Genomic DNA, 20335 nt, shown 5'->3' with positions numbered 1-20335 from the left:
TCATGACTGTGAATTCTTTTGTTACTTAAGTTTATGAAGAATTTTATCGTGTAAATCCATACTTCCATAGTTAACTACTTACTAAAAAAAGAGTTACTATGTCTGTCTGTTAATTATTTTTATTTTTACGTTAATATTAATTAATTTTTGATTTTAATAAGATTAATTTTAATAATCATGATTTTAATTTTAAGTACTTACATTTAGTTTTGATTTTAACTTTTAATTTTAAATTGACATAATTGTTATTTTTTATAATATATCTTACAGAATGGGTACCTACCCGAAACAAAAATGCATTTTATTTTATATATTTTATTATACAATGTTATCTTTTTCGCGCTTCCACCGCTGGCTGAACCGATTTAGATGATTCAAATTTTATAAGAAGATAGTTTGAAATCCAGAAAGAGATCATAAATGTAGAATAGTTTTTTATACCGGAAGTTGCCCCTAAAGGGGATGAAAAGGGGAGTAAATTAATACATTTGTGACCTGCGTGATAGATAACAGAAGAGAGTAGAGTCGCGAGCGGGAAGTTAGTTTACATAATTATTTGTAGTTATCTAGATGTGTAGGGTTCACACGCTAGGTGCGTTTGCGCAAGTCTTCTTTGTCAATCGGTTTCATCTAGACGTGTGTTGTTTTATACAGTCTTTTGTTCTCTGCGTAATTAGTTTACTTAATAGAGCAAACTTGTCGATTGCATTTGCATCGGTTTTTTGTAACTTTTACTTTGTAATTTCGAGTTGCAAATTATTCTTAACGTGTTAAGTAGATAAAGAGAATAATTAATTTTGATGTTCTTTTTCCGTTTGATTACTATTTGATTCACGCCCATAATACCTAACGGGGTGGGCAGAGTCAAATAATCAGAAGTCAACTTGCAGTCTCTTCTGTTACGAAGTTTTAATAGTGATACATACATATTATACATAAACTCACCCAATAATTCCATTTGTTTCACAGGGTCCGCTTACCTAACCTGAAGATTAGCCAGGTCCGGTTTTTTTACAGAAGCTACTGCCTGTCTGACCTTCTAACCCACGAAGGGAAAACCAGCCCAATACAGGTTAGGTCACATACCTCTGATAATACAATTTTCGGGATTGTGGGTTTCTTCACGATGTTTTCTTTCAACGCTGGGCACGTGATAATCATTTATGATCCAAACATGAATTCGAAAACAAATTCTAGAATCGTTGGTTTAGGTATCTACTGGATTCGAACCTGCGACCTTAAAATGAGAGGCAAGCGTTCTACCAACTGGGCTACCACGGCTCTAGAAACCACGTGATAACAAACTCATAAAGTGAACCTAAAGAAAGTCACAAAGTAAGCCTGTTATCGGCTTAGTTTTTAGGTATGATTTATTTTCTATAGTCTTTAAGAGCGGTTGGTCTCGCAAATATTAAATAAATAAAGTCGAGTTCAATGGTTTAGAGCCCAAGCCAGGATTGAAACCCTTTACGATGGAGGTATGTAAGTATGTAAGTGACACGTTCACTGAATAGGAATAATTCTACTACCGCGGACATTCAAATCCATTGTTTCAAGTTTTACATACGGAACACATAAATATCTACCTATGTCAATCTAATTTAGAGACTTTAGAATGTAACTTGACTGGTCGTACTAAGTTAAGTATTAATTATAATTATTATTCCGAGTATTTCTCGAGTCAAATCTCTGCACGTGCATTCTGACCTTGTGGTACTGTCATGAACAAATCATGTACCTACTTTAGAACCCTATCGCACCAACATATTTGACGTCTAGTGAGACTTACAGTTGAATTTGTCAAGAAAGTTAATGTGACATGGTAATAAAGTGCATACATAATATTAATGCTCGTGACCGCACATTCAACTTTAAGTTATGTAACTTTCTGAATGTATTTTTTTATTGCGAGGCGTGAATGTATGTAATATACACCTCTGCCTATCCTTTCAGGGTTAAAAGCGTGATGTTGTGTTGGTTTTGTGTTTTCTAGACTTAGCTCTAGTGTCAGGGTTACTATGGAGCCAAAGGACAGGGGCCTTAGGCGGCTCAGTGTAATCCTGGGTTGCTGAGGTTGCTCATCCACTTCACAACCCATGCACGATTATAATAACAATTTTTAGACTAAAGCGTGTATCACACGACCCCGCGGTAACCAGCGTCGTGTGATAACCGCTTTAGTATCAAAAGTGAATGAAAGAAAAAGTGTCCCTTATATTACGTTATAGTAGTTTTACAGCTAGTTACATAATATGTAATTTAATTATTGATGTTCAAAAAGCGCTAACTTTGTAAGCCAATTTTGAAAAATAAATATTTTTGAATTTGAATACGAATACGAATTGTGGCTCTGTTCCCCCCATTTCAGAACACGAGCACGAGTTATGCAAAATTCTAACATCTGAGCATGTGGCCAATGACCATAGCACTATAATATTAATTCAAAGTGTATTTTTTCTTTCGGTCGCACCAAATACGCACTTAAACTGATTAAAGTGTGGTTAGGCCGCATACCTACCTGCGCAAGCGACGGGGCCTTGATCAAGACCGTCCAGTGACCTTTATTGCCCATTACAAGTATTTATAACGTGCCTACTTGGACAAGTAAGATACTTAGAACTTGTAACAAGACAATTTGGGTTACGCATTCGTTTGCATGACTGATAAAGGGCACGGTTTTCTGTGGAGTTACAATTTAGTTCTAGTAAAAGACTTGGAAGGTACGTAGGTTATGTAACTAACTGTGGACAGAAATCAAAATAAAGAACAAACTATGTACAACACTTTTCTTAAATAAGATATTTACAAAGAAAACAATAGTTAAAAAGAGAATAATAATTGCGAAACACAAAAGCGTCCAATATTCGGGCAAAAATTAAAAGTTTGGTATTCACAACTAAGAAGATTGTATATAAAATCTAAAAAGTATATAAAACTCATGTTAAAACGTAGGTACGGGTGTCGTTTACAGGTAAAGTCGATTTCTAGAATTACCTATTATATTTTTTTTTTATTTATTAACACAAAAGACACATAGAGCATTTATAGGGTTGCCTAGTGCACTGTATGGCGAGAAAACAATAATATATTATACAAAACAAGTATAGGTATACTAAGTATACACAACAAACAATAAAAAACGACTATAAACAATACATTTTTTTCTCTATGGTTCGGGCTTTTTGGCGGGAACGTGAATGACATGATTGCTTTCTTCATTGAATAATCTAAATAGTTAATACGAAGTGGTGGTTTGTGGTTAATGATCGTATTAAGTCGGAAAACATTCACGAGTTCGGGGTAGGAATCTGCTCGGAGGGTGGGGTTATTAGGTTTCATTATTCATCGGCATCACCTTACATCATTTCATTAATCATCATCACGAAAAACATACATAAGATTTGGCTGTATGGGCAAGTTCCCTTTGCCTTGCACTTCAGTGAAAACCAAAACAAAAAAAAATCTCTATGTTTCGCCACTTTCGCCGCATTATGATATACCCTGTGCGTATAGTACAGGTAGGTTTATAAGGACACACACACATACATAATCACGCTCGAATCCCTCAACAATATTAGATAATATCTCTATTTAGACATCGTGTAATTTTATCGAAAGAAAAAGAAGAAAGTCTTTTCCTCCAAAAACAAAGGCGTCAAACAAAACAAACACAAACATACAACTCACGAAAATCCCTCACAAAGTCCAGACCTTAACAATGCCTAACCTAGAAGTTTCCTACAAGTCCTATGTCGTTAAACTCGTGAACAACTCGCGCGATACCAGCTTTCTTAATGTTATTGCCTCGAGTTTCCTAAGTAGTACAGAGGAGCACTTTGATCATCTAGATAATGAGAATCCTCCAAACTTAGCTTAGAACTTCGGCTTGAAATTAAACATCAGCAGTGCGCACAATTCTTTTACATAAGCGGCCTATTATTTTATCATCACGTGATATCAATTATCGTGAATATCAAACTCAGTGGTCTAAAGTCTGAAGGACGTAATATACGATCCCGACAACCCGCTTACTCTAGCCATAGAGGCAGCTGATCAACTCGCAACACCAAACACTTCAGGACCCCGATACCGACCCCGCCGGCGCAGCGTGGTCAACGATTTCCCTCAACCAGCGCTTATTGCTATCGACCCGCTAGGGTCGATTAATTCTTTCAAATATTTTTCCTCTTAGACGACGCCCTGAGCCGAGGTTCGCGCCCAACTGGGCACCCTCAGGCCTGTTGTCACGTTGTACCGGGTGAGATCCTTCAGCGCTCTCTATTTGTCCGGTCAAGTAGTTAATGCCATCTGCGGCAAATCTACACACAATAAGTCACGTCAAAAAAAAAAGTTTAAAGGCGACGTGACTCACGCGTTATCTATACAGGGCTATCACGATGAGCTTGAATTACGTTTGTTACGTAATATGTCGACGAGAGCGCAGCTCTTACATAAAGAGAGATGTAATGGCATGCATATATGCCACTGTTTTCTTACACGGACTGGCTTGTTTGTCAACCTAGGAGTGTCGGATCGAACCTAGGTACCGGACTTGAGTTATAATGAGTTATTAATTGAATGCAGGGGGGTTAAAATGGCCACATCGAAGCAATTCACCTAAGAAAGCAATATTGCTATTTGACATTTGTTTGCATTGCGCTTTTACTTTTATATGCGCAATATTGCTTTCTTAGATGAATTTATTTATTTATTTATTTCACTCACAACAACTATCATTACAGGCTAACCTAATGCGACAGAGTTGGGGCCTTATTTATACATATTTAATATTAATCATTAATTGCTTCGATGTGGTCATTTTAACACCCCTGGTTGTTCTGTTTAATAGTAGCTAGCATTATTAGGTACCTATGTGTCTCCAATTTAAGATTACACAAGCATGAAGACAATGTTGCCACACACGTACTTCTATTTCAGTACACCTAATTCCGACTCCATTCAACAAACTTATCGAGTCGGTAATAAAGCCTTCAGAATACAAAAGGTCGTCCAAATTGATACGAAGCCAGTGATCGATATAGGAAAATAACTTGTTTCAGCTCACGAAGTATTTCGGGCTCGGATTGGCTCCTCGATAAAAAAGCGAATGACCGGAAACAGCTGTTCGTTGGTCGGGTAACTATGTGTCAGTTTTTCAGGGATCTGCTTTTTTACCCGACCACGGGAAAGACAAAAGGAAGGGTTATAATTATTTTTGATGATTTATTTTTAGTTCGGTTGGTTCGATGGCCTTCACTATTTGGCCGGACATGATGAAGTTTTTGTTTTGCGGTGTAATTTATCTGACAAACAAAAAATTTAGACGATTTTGTCCTCAATGAAAATGCGGATTTATATTTGTCTGACTGTGTCGTGATGGCTTAGTTTTCACTATATGTTATGTTCTGACGCCTCATGAAGATATTTTGAATCAATACAGCTCTTACTCAACCGCGATCGTTTCTGATGAGATACAACACAAGCCATCACAACACAATACGCATTACTAGTATGAACTTTTTTTTTTGACCTGTCTTATTGTACGTAGATTTGCCGCAGATGACATTAACTACTTGGCCGGATAAATGGGGAGCGCTGAAGGCCTCACCTGGTACAACGTTTAAGACAACATGTCTGAGGGTGCCCAGTTGGGCGCGAACCTCGGCTCAGGGCGTCGTCTGAGAGGAAAAATATTTGAAAGAATTAATCAACCCTAGTGGGTCGATAGCGATAAACGCTGATTGAGGGAAATCGTCGATCACGCCGGCGGGGTCGGTATCGGGGTCCTGAAGTGTTTGGTGTCGCTAGCTGATTGGCTGCCTCTATGGCTAGAGTAATCGCGTCGTCGGGAACTAGTATGAACGTTACTATACTAAATGTATAAAACCGATACTGTACTGACGCGTCACGTCACAACACATCAGACAAATATAAATCCGCCTTAAGGCCTGTATATCGCTACTCAAGACAATTTTAATATATAAAAAAAAAACATAAAACAAAATGAGCTTTTGTTCTAGTAATAAACACAGAAGTGAAACCTAAATTTAAGTAGCTTCATAATTACCACTGGACCTTTTAATAAAAAAATAAATAACTCAATTACGACCACAAAAGCTCGACACGGCGTGAAGTGAAATGATTTAAGTTGGGAAATAAAACAGATTATACAGTGGACTTCTCAGCCACACATTTACTTTCATTCCTCTTATATTGCTATTGTTTTGTTTTCTTTCCTGTGGGAGAAGAATGGGGATTAATTTATTACGTCGCTGAGAAAACATGGAAAGCGGAAAGCTCTCTATTAAGACGGACAGCCAGGGAATGGAACGATTAATTATGATTTCTTTTAACGCTGGACTTGGTTTGCCATCTTCCGTGTACCTAAATAAATATACCTAGAAGCTATAGTACAAAAATCCGTAAGAATAAGAATAACCTTTTTCAGAACTGGACTTTCACCAATGAGGTATTAATTTATCTCAAGTGCAGTTTTCACTAACATAGTTGGCTCGACCACTGTAGACGGCGATACGGCTACACCACATGGCTAACCTATCACATTGGCCTAACAGAAAGCTCAGTGAAGTATGCGTACTTAGTTCATGATGGATGTACATATTTATGACTACCCCAGTTGGGATGTAGTCGTGAGCTTATGTTTTTTTTTAAACTTTATTTGACAAAGAATATTTTATAATTTTCTTAAGTGCGTATTGTTTGTCTTTTCACAAATTTTACTAATGGAAATGTACTGTTTTTGTTGGAGAATTTTCAGAAGCGTACAATGAGAAAATTAATGCCGTATTCTGTTTAAGACGTTTGTGACGTATTCAATCGGAAGTTTTCCTGAAGAGAGTTCTAATTAGCAATAAGGGAGGGGAAATAAAACGATCAATTATGATTTCTTTGTGCATCCACAGACATGGTCGTCCTTATAGACGATTAGTTAACGAAAGAAAAAACCTTCATGATACTGGGACACCATAGTAATAAATATAACACAAAACACGGAATAACACATAACTTATAATCAAAACACGCAAGAAAAACAACTTACAAAAGAGAGTACAAATAGATAGACAGTATACATTAAGACCAATTATTGTTATAACTCAATTATGTGTAATTAAGGTTATTTAGTTTGATCGATTTTTTAGACAGTAATAACCCCCAAAGGCCGATATTTCCAGACACAATAGATAAGCAATGGTGTTTTAAAAGGACAATCGGTCTTACGATTGTATACGTTTAGTTAACGAGTTTGAATTCATTTTTGGCTAATAGACAATAATTTATATCATGTGGTTTCCAAGATTTTTGCCTAGTTAATGGGAATAGGCTCGCCGCGCATAGAAAAGGTGGTAAAATTTCAGAGTAGTCATTGTGTACACTTATGATTCGTATTAGGTAAACTAGGCTGTTTTTTTTCTGTGTAGTGTGTGTTTGGTGAAACTGTAATATAATAAAGTAGGCTATTATAGTTAATACGATTATACACACGGAATAGAAGAAAGTGGTTGGAAAGGCTTCAACGTGCTTTTTTATGAGAACCGCTGTCGCCGGTTCAACCTTACTCCTGCAAACAGACAATTATGATAGCTCTCTCTCTTCTTATTTAAGAGCTGCGCTTTTGTCGGTGGAGTAATCGCCATTCCTCTCTTCTTCCCGCCAAATCCTTCACCTCCTGATACGACACGACCTGCACCTTCTCTTTTATTTGTTTCATAAATGTTGATAGCTCTACTGCTTCTCAAATACAAAAGTTTTTTTTTAAATAGCCGATCATACAAAGATTTTTAGCTTTCCTGTGATAAGGAAAGATCTCTTTGCACCATAGTCGATATGTGATTCTTTGCTGTGCAGGTTATAATTATACACTACATGATGATCTTATATTATACAATCGCGGAACTCCGTGCGTCGTAAAGTTTGAAGACGTGGAGTGCTCAACTATTTGCTCATACTTGTATGGCGCGCGTTACGAGCTCACTTGGCCCATTCAACCTCTTTCTTCTATTCCATGCTTAAATATCATCCAACGGCTTCGTGTCAAAAGTGGCTGCAAGGTTGTCTTTTAATTGAATATGACCTTGCGCGCCCCATTGGGGAAGACAAGCATAAGGTTAGTATATAAGAAGATGACTTTAATAAGTATTAATCATGACCCATACAATTTTTCAATTTACCTCAAGAACTTGCAATAAGCTTAAGTAGCAATTTTCCATTTACTAAGTAAACTGGAATTCCCATTTCCCATTAACAAATGGATGGGCCTTGACCTATTTGCGTTTCTCGTTTTCTTGTTAAACTTTGCAATTATTGGATATTATTATAAGTTTTTTATTTATTTGTTATCTATTTGTATAAAATAGAATAGAGTAAAAAGAAGATACAAAGAAAACAGCCAGGAGGTATGTACGACTGCCATAGAATAAAGAATAATAACTACGTATAGAACGGTCAAATGAAAAAGTGCTGGAAAGAGTTGAAGAAAAGAGAACCATATTGAAGACTATAGAGAACCGGAGAGGAAATATGATTGGCCACCTGATACGACACGATTCATTTATAACAAACATTATAGAAGGAAAAATTTAAGGGAAGAGAGGAAGGGGTAGACCTAGGATAACATTTATGAAACAAATAAAAGAGAAGGTGCAGGTCGTGTCGTATCGGGAGGTGAATGTTTTGGCGGGAAGAAGAGAGGAATGGCGGTTACTCCACCGACAAGAGCGCAGCTCTTAAATAGAGAGAGATAGAACGGTAAATCTCCGCCCCGCACATATTCGTATCGGGCACCGACCTCACCCCCTCTGGGTACGAGTTTTTTTTCATATAAAGTTTGACCACAATCACACAGAGGGAGAAGAAATTTCTCCCTTCCCTGTTTGACTATGTACGTAGGTAGTCGCAATTGATTCGAAATTATATATTGTTTGAGGTTTACGCGGTTATTAACGCAATTAAAACAATTCAAAATTGATTCCGTTGCTTATCAGTTTCTACTGCAAATATGCTTACCAAAAGGCATGGTCGATCCTACATACTTTTTTTTACCTTTGATGCGTTTGCTCTTGGCCCCAGACTTGCTCGAAGGCTTTGACGAGGCTTAAGATGGAGCGAGCTCGCCCAGAAGGTGCCTGTTTACTCTGGCCTTGAAAGCATCCGGATTATATGCATTCGGAAATACAGAAGACGGCAGAGAGTTCCACTCCTTACATTTAGCCATTATAAAAACGGATCGAACGCTTGCTTACCAACATAGACAAGGTCGTAAAATAGGATAATAGCATAAGTTTGTTTTTTGTGTTTAATGACAGCTAAATATCCGGTTTACTAAATAACATTAGGTACTTTTTCATTCAAGTCAATAAATGGGATATCTTCCTTACATCACCACCAGAACAAACCTTCACAAACCGTCTTCTATCCCTAGTAAGAGTCTTCAAATAAATCACACAATTCATCTAATTACTGAGGCGTAACATTCCAATTATTCGACAAGACGGTTCAAAGATAAAGGTGGTGCTACACCGATGTTATTTTACGACATGTAACATTTTAAAATGTTATTTTTACCAAATCAATTTTATAAATAAATTTTACGATTTGTAGATTTTAGTTTATATACATATTCGCAGTCGCATTTACTTAGTTTATACTTAGGCACAATAATATTCCAAATCAATGTTGAAAGCCACAGAACATAACAACTATTCTTTCTCAACGGAATTTTGACCTTTATTTTGACGCATATCAGCATATGGGATTGACTACTTAACCGGACCAATCGGAAGCATTGAGAGCTTTCACCAAGTATAAAATTTAAAACAACAGGCCTAAGGGTGCCCAGCTGGGCGCAAACCTGGGCACAAGGTTTCGTCTGAGAGGATTATACTTATTTGAAGGTATTAATCGACCTATAAGCGATGAATGAGAGAAATCGTCAGCCACGCCAGCGGGGTCGGTATCGGGTCCTGGGTTTGTTGTTGCGAGCTGATTGGCTGCTTTTATTGCTAGAATAATCAGGTCGTCAGGATCACATATAACGTCTTAGTACCATACTTAAGCTTGCCGATATTCATGCAATTACAAACGATTAATTACTATGAGCAACATGATTGCAATCCCAATGTAATTGACTCCTCACCAGTCTGTGATATTAATTAACACTATAACAAGGTCAAGTAGGTATAATCTTCAAACGCTTAAACCACTCGTCTCGTTGAATACGTAACGCTTATACTTCCTTACTTTTTGCTAGCATGGTGCGTAGGACAGTTTAAGAGCCGTGGTAGCCCAGTTGGTAGAACGCTTCCCTCTCACTTTGAGGTCGCAGGTTCGAATCCAGCACGCCTATGCTGACCTAAACCAATGATTGTTGAATTTGTTTTCGAATCCACGTTTGGACCATAAATGATTATCACGTGCTCAACGGTGAAGGAAAACATCGCGAGGAAACCCGCATTCCCGAGAAATGAACGAGAAAATTTTCCATTCGCGGGTCGGAAGATCATACAAGAAGTCGCTTTTGTAAAAAAGCGGACCTGTCAAATCTTCAGGTTAGGTAAGCGGACCCTATGAAAATCGGGATAATGCTAGGGAGATGATGGTGCGTAGGACAGTTGTCAAAATAATACATTTTCTTGTTAAGAATATTTTCTTTGCACTGTAGTGTATTAGCGCAGACAATAAAGCTGGCATTACATCAGTGTGGAGACACCTTAAGAAGCGCTCAGTGAAAGAGATGGCACCAAATATTGATTCACCAATACAGGAGCGGAATAAATTCGAATATTAATTTCTCGTGACAATGCCGGCAAACAAATTAAAGTGCCAGATGTCTCTCTCAGATTCCCATTTATTTGTTGATTTATTATAAATAAATTCTTGCAATTGTGTTTTATAGCCATTCGCCTTGGTCACAGCTCGCGGTAGAATGCTGATAACATTCTAAAACAAAACTATGGCGACTTTATTTCAGTCATTTATATAACATAATATCAGCAGTAAATACTACAAAATTGTGGTTTAACTTAAAGATAATGTATGTGAAACTAAAATTAAAATTAAATTAAAATTAACACTAAACCAACACATGGAAAAAGTACGAAAACTTCAATAGTAACGCCATCTGTTGACGCAACGTTACCTAGCTGACTGGAACACATCACCAAATTTTATAATTTTAGATAAGAAAGTTGATGACCTTATGTTTATAAGGGCAAAATACAATGACTAGATGATACGCTTCATTACCAACTCGAGATTTTGAAAGCAATGCAAATTAAGATTGTTCGATTTAGTTCTAGATAAAAAACACTTAAGTATTTCAAACACAGAAATTGTTGCAGTTAAAAACCATCAACACACGAAAAATACATTGAACTTTATCGCTTACTTACTTACTAAAATAAATTCCACATCAAAATTCAACCCTTTAATAGAATTTTCATGATAAGCCGCAAATGAAACCAAAAATGTTAATGGTTTTTGTAAAAAGCTGTGTGATATGATAACGTACATTGCGGGCTGACATGGGAAATAATTACATTATCTCATACTAGACGTGTTGTGCCAGAAATGTGTTTACACATGCGAACGGATGGCACAGCCTAGACACAGCCCAGTATATCAACTGCTATGGTTATTCTGGATAAGCAACTTCTACGTTGCGCTCCTTGATATTTGCCCTCCGGATTCGTGGTCACACCAAATTGTCACACCAGTATGACAAACAGGAATTTTATTCTTGTTTGTCACACCGCTAACAATACACCTTTTATCACACCATTGTTAGTGCGGAGAATATCCCTATGATAAAAAATAGATCGATATTTGCCATAAGGCATTATATTTGTGCAAAGAGATTAATTATGTTTAATAGCGCATTCTTTTTGTTTATTCCTATCTTCTATCACTGGCGACCTAATGGATGATTGTCATAACATAACATAAGCTCACGAATATGTGCCAACCTAACAGAAGTACATCCATCGCAAAATGAACTAAGTACTCACACCTAACCGAGCTTTCTGTTAGACCAACGTGGTGGTCGTATCGCTGCCTATAATGGTAGAGTCCGCCTAGTGTGGTTAGTGAAAACTACACTTAATAACTCATTACCCTTTTCCACTGCGATCAACTAAACGGATCAACAACTATTTTTCTTCCAAACGGCTCAACTATTTAGTTAGTCGGTTAGGAAACTATCAACTTTTCTCTATTTTGTTTAAGTGTTTCTGGATTAATTACACATAATTAATAATCTGATCTGTTTTCTCTGGAACTGTTCAACTTTGGAACAGTTCGGAATTCTATAGAAATGTAAAGTGGTTTAATATGTTTTACTTTTGAGTAGTTGGATCGTTGGGAAGAATTGCACATACTGAGTTCCGATCGGAACAACTAGTTGATCCGTTTAGTTGGTCGGAGTGGAAAAAGGAACTCATTGGTGCAAGTTTGAGAAGCAAGCCGGTGAACCACAGGACAACAGTGACTAACACACATTTGTCAGTTGACATATTTTTTTCAGCGCTGTGCATAAACACTGTCAAACTACTCACTCAACTTAGTTTCAACTCGCCAAGCGCACAGGGCCGCCTTCAGCGCAGCGGTTACCGTTGTTATCTTAGCCTTGGAGACTTATAAGAGAATATCACTATAATTTTCTCTTTCCATGTCGGGCACTTAGAAGTGTGATGTTTTAGTAGTTTTTAACTAAGGAGAGTACGTAAGCTAGTTGTGAAGAAACATTTAGACCCGACTCGATGTAGAAGTTCATTTTCTTTTATCCTAACGATCTGATCAAATCTGGAATATCTCTGGTTTTGATAAAGCTACCCATATATACCCATATAATATATAGTATTAAACTAGAGATGTGTCAATAATAATAATAAATTTATATTTTGTCCTACTGTTTCGCTTACTCTATGTTTTCGTGTCAGGTAAAGCTTACACACGGCTTACTAAATATTATTATGAGCTAGTCTTGGAAAGACAAGCCTGCCCTTCGGCCCAAGGGAGGGAATTCTATTCCCTGGTCTGCCCTTTCCCTGTCTAGTAGAAGCCTTAGAAGTATACTTTATCGGATGTTAAGATTTTAGAATTTGTATAATTTAATATACTCGTGCACAAATATGTAATTGTAAAATGATCACTCAATATTTTTAGGATATATTTTGTTTTAATCAATAATCGTGTTATTATTATACGACACAGGTAAGGTAAGTAAGTTGACTTATTATCATAACGCAAGTATAATTGGGTAGATTCCTCCCCCGATACCGACCCCGCCGGCGTGGTCGACGATTTTCCTCATTCAGCGCTTATCGCTATCGACCCACTAGGGTCGATTAATTCTTTCAAATATTTTTCCTCTCAGACGACGCCCTGAGCCGAGGTTCGCGCCCAACTGGGCACCCTCAGGCCTGTTGTCTTAAACGTTGTACCGGGTGAGAGCCTTCAGCGCTCCCCATTTGTCCGGCCAAGTAGTTAATGCCATCTGCGGCAAATATACAATAAGTCACGTCAAAAAACAAAAAAAAGGTAGATTCCTAGGTCAAAGATAAATTAAGAAATTTTGATGAATATGTACTTAATAAAGACAGATCTAAAAGTGTCAAAAAAATTTTTTAGTTTTTTCTATTTAACCAATTTGTGAATTTTAACGGTTGTTTTTGTCACGTTTTTCTATAACGTCACAGGTTGCTCTTTCATACAAATTCCGTAGTAATTTCGTGTTTTGACGTTAAGTAAATGTGCTTTAATTATGTTAAGTAAAAAGTAGCTGATTTGACTAGTCGGGAACTACCCTATTAGCAAGGTACCTTATTTATTCATATGTCGGAAATAGGCATGGTCATGAGTAAGGCCGCTAAGTTATGGCTCAACGTACAAGTGGCTGAATATCTGTTTTCGTTAACGTCACTATGTGGTATATAATAGTTCTATTTTGTCTATCTATCTATCTACTCAACCTGTGTCCACCCACTGCTGGGTATAGGCCTCCTCTCTTTCACGCCATCCTTTCCGGTCCTGTACAAGTCGCATCCATTGCTTTCCGGCATACCTCACAATGTCATCCGACCACCCCGGACTGCTGGTCTGCCTCAATATCGCATACCATCCCTTGGCCACCATTCAGTAACAGCCTTGGTCGATCTGTTGTCTTCCCGTCTTGCCAAGTGACCTGCCCATCTTCACTTAAGCCTAGCGATTCGTATACCTACATTTTCGACTTTAGTACGTTGCCGAATTTCGCTGTCTATTTTATCTGCATCTATTTTTTTTATAGAACCCAACAGGCTAACTAAGCGCCAGCAAAAAATTGAATTCTTTTTGTCCTATCACTTTTCGTAGGATGTTCAAATGAAAAATCGTTTTGACTGTGGGTTTTGATGAAAACCGTTAGGGAAATTTTCAACATAAAAAACTGTATTGAATGTTAATAAAAACTATTGGTGTACAGTAGTGGTCGACGGGAAAATTTTACTTGCAAATTGCTCACATTCGTTTGTACTTTTTGGTACTACGCATGTTCGTTTCTGTTATATGTTATCAAAAAAAAAAAACATTTTTAACATTTTCAAGGACATATACAGGGTGTTAGTGACATCGTAACGAAAACTTTGAGGGATGAGTCAGACCATGATTCTGAGTCGATATCAAGTGGATTTTTCCGTCGCAAAAATCATGTATTTTTTTTAGTTTTTTAAAATTATTTCCAATTCTATACTTTTGCGACGGAAAATTCCACTTGATATTAACTCAGAATAATCAGATGAATCATCCCTCTAAGTATTCGTTACGATGTCACTTACACCCCGTACAAGTACATACGGTAGCCATACAAGTAGGTATGGGTGTTAGTGACACCGTAACGAATATTGAGGGGGATGATTCAGACCATGATTCTGAGTTGATATCAAGTGGAATTTCCTGTCAAAAAATTCATGTTTTTTTTGTGTTTTTTTTTCAATTATTTTCCTATCCATACTTTTGCGACGGAAAATTCCACTTGATATCAACTCAGAATCATGGTCTGAATCATCCCTCAAAGTTTTCGTTACGATGTCACTAACACCCTGTATGTCAGGTATGTCTAGACGCCATGTCCCGATTCCAAGTGCCATACTTTTGAGGGATAGCTCAAGGTCAGAGCGCGTGAGTCTTAAATAAACAACGAGTATTATTTATTTGTTTACAGTACAGCCACATAATATACATTACAACTCGAGAACGGCTGGGACGATTTGCCTAATTTTCTCTCTCTCTATTTAAGAGCTGCGCTCTTGTCGGTGGAGTAACCGCCATTCCTCTCTTCTTCTTTCTTTTCTTCTTCTGCCTAATTTTAGTCTTGAAATATTCGTGGAAGTCCAGGAAAAGTTTAAACGGTGATAAATTCCATGTTTGAAATTTATTTTTTAAACGTTTATGTTCATTTAATTAGCCTACTTTATAGAGTAACTATGTTGAAACCTATAGGTAGAGATTTTAAATTAGCATATAGATACTAGTGATTTTATTTACTGTACCTGTTCAGCTGTTAATCTTCCTAATGTTAAGTAAGTAAATAAATAAAATATAGAAAGGGTAAAACAAAGTTCACCAGGTCATTTAGTTTCGAATGAATGACAGGTAGACTACAAAATACATTATAAGGAAATGATGATTACAAGGATCTCATTCAGCGTTTGTTTATTCCATGAACAAGAGAATACAAAATTTTATGTTGTAGAATCTTTCTCTCAGTAGATAAAACTTTTAACAACTGTGCAATGTTTGAACAAACATTTTATCTCAGCTGCAAGTTCTCAGCTGGAAGCTCTCAGGAACACTTAGTTAAATAAACCAATTAAGAGTAAGGTCTGAACCTGATCCAATTGCGTGTTAGGTACTTATCAATCACGACCTCTCACAGCTTCCGACGCCATTACACTCCAATTTCACTTTTCCAATCTCGCTCACACCTAACATTCCAAGTTTATTTATTCCAATAGAAAAGGTTTAAGTTTGAATTTCCCCCTGTCAAGCGAGAGCACGGGCGTCTTGTACAATCGAAAATTTCTTATTCAGTTATTTCCCGAAGTGTTTGGGATTTCAGAGGGAAGTTTTAAGCTGGCAGTAAATTATTCCATCGACAGGTGAGGCCGTAAAGGCAAGATTTACGCCTTCGGGCTCAGCGGGTGAGTTTCCATGATAAGATGTATATTACCTGGCGAAGCTCCCCGTAACTACCCATCAGGGAGTGACCTCAACTTCTTTGTACCCAGAATCTGGGTCCCAGATGTATAAGAAAACTTTAAACATATCTTTAATCGAGCCGTGTAAGCCGCAGCAAACGATCGAAAAACTAATCGATTACTTCCGTATATTCGCACTCGTCATAAATTGGAATTCGAAATGCGAAAATTTAAATAAGTACGAATAAAATACGACCAGCATTATCGGGTGACGTCAACATATACTCACGTGACAGCAGTAAGCTTTTATTATTTTGCGCAATGAAATTCGTTTAAAACTTGGAAAGAGTTCAAGCTATTCGAAGGCAGAACCAGAGCAGTCTTAATCATTGTTAGCATTTATTTCCGTTGAAAAACACTGGCTCACAACGACTAACTGAATTACAGTAGTCGCTTTCAAGTTTATTAAGAATTCGATAAAATTCACGTGGAAGAGAATTTCGGTATAGTTTCTTGAAAACTTGTCAAAGTTTTCAACGGTACTCATGTTTTGTTGTCACTTTAAGACGTCAAAGTTTAGTGGAACTAGAAATAAGTTTGACAGGTTAAAGTGAAGTTCGTTAGTAAGTTAGCATTTCGTACGAAATATAGGGGAGCTGTCGAATTTTGTCGCCGGCCGCCCCAAAGTAAACCGGGGCGTGGTGTACGTGAGCCCCTCTGGTAAAATCAAAGCAGCGACTTACGTTCCGACACGATCACAACACTTTTAAATCCGCACTCAAGTACTTAGTATATTCGATAACGTGGTGTCAAACCGGTAAATAAGACTAAATTACTAATAAAATATAACACTAGAAAATTATCTATTCTGACTTCGACATTTCGGCCGTATTACAGCCGGCCATAATCGCAAGGAGAGCATAATATCTCACAAAAAAGAAACACCACGCCTATTCCCCACCGGGGTAAGCAGACACTATAGAATTCCATTTGCTTCGATCCTGACACACTTCTCTTGCTTCCTCCACATTCATCAATCGCTTCATACACGCACGCCGGTTCAGAGTAGATCGTATTAAACCTTTTCTAAGGACATCTCCAATTTGGTCATCGTAAGTCCTTCTCGGTCTTCCTCTGCCAGCCCTATCATCAACTTTCGCTTTATATACCGCTTTTGCAATTCTATTATCCTTCAAAAAAGAAACAAAAGACACCAAAACAAAACTCTGCACAACAAACCAAAAATCTGTTATTCGAGCCCTACATCCCAACAGGGGATAAAGGGATTAGAAGAAGAAGAAGAGAGGTACGCAAATGAAGTTTGTTCTAATTGAAAAATATAAGTTGCCTAAGCGGAGCTCGGTGGCGCAGCGGTTAACGCGCTCGGTCTGCGATTGTTGAAGTAAAGCAACTTTCGCAAAGGCCGGTCATAGGATGGGTGACCACAAAAAAAAAAGTTTTCATCTCGAGCTCCTCCGTGCTTCGGAAGGCACGTTAAGCCGTTGGTCCCGGCTGCATTAGCAGTCGTTAATAACCATCAATCCGCACTGGGCCCGCGTGATGGTTTAAGGCCCGATCTCCCTATCCATCCATAGGGAAGGCCCGTGCCCCAGCACGGACGTTAATGGGCTGATGATGATGATGAAGCGGAGCCCGGAAGAGATAAAAATACAGTAATAAAGTGCACTGTGTTCATTTTACTGTTATGACTGCACACAGTCGTGATATTCTTTAAAATAAAATTAACTAAAATAACAGTATAGTGAGTATACTAATAACAGTATAATATGTCCATATATATCCAAGCAAATGTCTAAATGAAACAGTTCGTAAACCACCCGTCAATAACAGTCACAAACCCATTTCGCTCAAAACTTGATGAGGAATTACTATTGAACAGATTCATCAAAATCAGTTCTGACACGACGTTTACATCCTAACGTAAACTCTGACAAACGACCCGACCGTGTCAGACCTCATCAGACTATGTCAGACCGAGTAAGACTGACATGTCAGGTCGTGAGTACACACTTCAGCTTTGCAACTTGTCAACTCGATTACCATAAACAAACGAGAAAGACGCTTCTATGTTTTAATGACCTCGTTTTAAACCGTGTCGAGGCACTGCAAAGGGCGGGACGAAGATTTAAATTGGGAGATCGGCCCTTCTATGGGGCCGTTAGTTTTAGTAAAACAATGCCTGATTGCTTATGTATAAGTGAATTTAGGTAACCGAATTTAGGTCCCTAAGGGAATAGTTTCGAGATAAAGAGGTTTACGCTTGGAGTGGCGGCGTAAAAGCATATTTATGGAACGCGACGTTCGTGCTTTAGCCACCGGGGTCCACATAAGACCAGGGTCGTGGTTCACACCGCGGCTACTACTTAGTGAGGCCGTTTTTACTTCAAGACGTCCACCTTATGATTATTCCGAGCATACTTTGTTTTTTGTTATTGTTTTGTGAAAATTTTGAGTGATGTTATTTGCTTGTTTTTGTGTGTAGCGTCCTTTTATAATAAAAAAAAAACTATTCTATTCTTTTCTGAATCATTGGAGGAAATAACGTACGAGTAATTGCTACCCAAATCGGTACCAAACTTGGACTATTAAAAAGTAATTACAGTTTCTACTCTCTACTGATCTGGTGTCTTAGTAACGCTTAGTAAACTTTGTAAGGACTCATGTAACACTAATAAACGAAAATTGATACTAGAACTTCGGAGAAAGAGGTAATGAATGAATCTTCAAAGGTTTTACCAGAAAGTCGTGGCCCAGTTTCCTTTATCGATATTCTTGACATAATTACGTACTTGTAGATATTTATGTGAAAAAAGCGGAAAGAATATTTAAGCAGTTTTGTTTCCGTCACATTACATATCATAGAAACGAGAGAGATATGCCTTCAGCAAGAAATTATACGAGTCCGCATGTCGCCTGTTAACTCACGTCGGCCTCCGTGGTCCAGTGGTTGAGCGTTGTGCTCACGATCCGGAGGTCCCGAGTTCGAATCCCGGTGGGGACAAATCACAAAAATCACTTTGTGATCCCTAGTTTGGTTAAAATATTACAGGCTGATCACCTGATTGTCCAAAAAGTAAGATGAACCGTGCTTCGGAAGGCACGTTAAGCCATTGGTCCCGGTTATTACTTACTGATGTAAGTACGTAGTCGTTACATGAGTCATGTCAGGGGCCTATCGTGGCTCAGTAATAACCCTGACACCAGGGTTGATGGGGTTGGTAATCCACCTCACAATCCACACGATAGAAGAAGAAGACTCACGTCGTCGTCGTCGTCGTCGTCGTTTGTTTTTTCCTGTTTGTGCAATAAAGTATTTGTTATGTTATGTTATGTTATGTTAAGACTCACGTCGGTGTGTGAAGCGGCCGCAGCAAGGCATTTCTGACTGGACCGCTACATCGATTTATCCGCCGTTTATTGCGTAGTAACATAAGCTTTAGTTATGGTTGATGTGGAACGTTTTGATCATCATCATCTCCTAAGTATTATCCCGTTTTTTGAGGGATCGGAAACGGGTTCGGGGTCTTACCTAACCTGAAGATTTGACAGGCCCGGTTTTTTACAGAAGCGACTGCTGTTCGAATCTGTTCCGTGTAAGCTCTTCTTGGTCTTCCCCTTCCTCTCTTTCCTTGTAGCATCCCTTCTACGATGTTTTTAAAAAAATCATCGTGTCTTATTAAGTGTTCCATAACCTATTAAAAATATTATTGTTATTGTGTCTGTGTATACCTATTAAAAAGATCTAAATCCCTCCCCTAGCCGTCGCTTGATACCGACGTAACGCCTAGAAATTTACCCTATTTTCTACGGAAAAAACACAATATGCGCCAAACAGAATGTTCAAACTGCGACCCTATCGGTCAGCCTCAGTCCAATGTGACGCCTCCAATAATGCGGTCGACGCGGACGATTAAATTCCCACATTTCCTCATGTGGCCAGATCCAGAAATATTTAGAACGTACGATATATTTCACAGTACTTATAGTAACCTTTCATAATAAGAATAATAATAATAGGCCCGAGATATAAAAACGACATAATAATAAAAAAAAATCTTTATTAATTAAACAAGGTCCGATCTAAACTGTTAATAGCGAGCCCTGAACAAGCGATCACCGTATCG

At 37.9% G+C, this 20335-nt stretch overlaps 1 protein-coding gene across 1 annotated transcript in view; it reads left to right on the top strand.

Moving 5' to 3' along the window:
• LOC126373095 (semaphorin-2A-like) overlaps positions 1-20335 on the top strand; it is a 624036-nt gene that overhangs the window by 80160 nt on the left and 523541 nt on the right. The window lies entirely within an intron of this gene.

The sequence above is a fragment of the Pectinophora gossypiella genome, chromosome 15 (genome assembly GCF_024362695.1).
Source record: "Pectinophora gossypiella chromosome 15, ilPecGoss1.1, whole genome shotgun sequence".
NCBI lineage: Eukaryota > Metazoa > Arthropoda > Insecta > Lepidoptera > Gelechiidae > Pectinophora > Pectinophora gossypiella.
The sequence above is the reverse complement of the archived record's forward strand: the minus strand, read 5'-3'. Positions and strand labels throughout refer to the sequence as shown.